We start from the raw sequence: 1,342 nt of genomic DNA on the forward strand, positions 1-1,342 counted from the left end.
TTGAATTAGATTCACAACCTACCTGATAGGGTTATATACTAAAAGCATTACTTTTGTATTAACTCTAATTCTTTATATTTTGAATGAGAATCATATGGGCAAATATTATGCATATTATATATGTTATTAGTTATATGCATGTGTCTAATACTTTATGTTGTAGATGATATGGTGTGAACACACAGAAGATCATATCATCAGTACCTTATAAAGTATAAGTAATTGTTCACAACCTAGATGGATTTGGACAAACCATTGGTACGGTTGCAGTATCATCTGGTATTAGTCTATCTTGACTATAGGATTACACTAGTACATTTTATGTGTATTGAACAGGACCAAGTGAGGTTGTTTCTCCTTATACTGACTATATAAGAGAACAAACGCCTCTGTTATTATGGATGCTTGTCCTCCTAATCTGGATATAATAACGGGCACTTACATGCATTGTACATTGCTTTAAATCATCAATGAGTGAGATTCATTTGTGAATCAACAAACTCGATGGATTGGGTAATGACATTGTATGTAAGGTGTGCTGTTGATTATAGACGGAATCCGTGCCCCGCAAGAAGTCGGGTTGATGATGTCCCCTTGAGGAGCTCAAAAAGATTGTTATGTAAACCCTACAGGTGGATTTATTCCGACATGACAATGAGGTTAAGTGGTACTACTCAAGGACATAAGAAGTTGATTAATGTAGTTGTCAGTAACTTGACTTAATCAACGGACATTCGATATCTTAAACATGGGGAGATCAACGAGCATATAATATGGAGCCCATAAACACTGACACGTAATTTGGGATTAGGGCGGTAGTGCAACAATGGCCTTTAGTGGAATAAGCCATTTGTTGACTAACTTGGGCCGTGTGTTCGGGGCGAACATGGGAAGCTCAAGCCCGTCAGGAGGCCCAACCCTAATTTCTCCTCATGGTCCCTGTTGTAGCCTATAAATAGAATACTCTTTCTCTCTGGCCAAAATTCACTATTCACTTGTTCTGAAAAAGAGGCAAGAAAAGTAGATCTGAATTCATTTCTGATCTTGAGAGAAAGAAGGGGGTTGGTAGATCATTGTCCACACAACGTCTAATCTATTCTAAAGGAATACAACAGAAGATCAAGGGGTTGATTGTTGATTCGGATTCATAAAGCTTAGATTCTCAGAGTTATCAAAACCGGATCTAAAAGGTATGTTCTCTATCCAAATCGTGAGAACCCCATTGATTCCGCTGCGCGTGGGTTCTCGCGGTTTGTAGAAATATTGATTCTGAAAATAACGGTTCCTACACTACCATCCTAGCATTCAGCAAGGGGAACATTTTGTGGACTGTTAATGCAAG

The sequence above is a fragment of the Coptis chinensis genome, chromosome 7, assembly GCF_015680905.1.
Source record: "Coptis chinensis isolate HL-2020 chromosome 7, ASM1568090v1, whole genome shotgun sequence".
In the NCBI taxonomy this organism is placed as follows: domain Eukaryota; kingdom Viridiplantae; phylum Streptophyta; class Magnoliopsida; order Ranunculales; family Ranunculaceae; genus Coptis; species Coptis chinensis.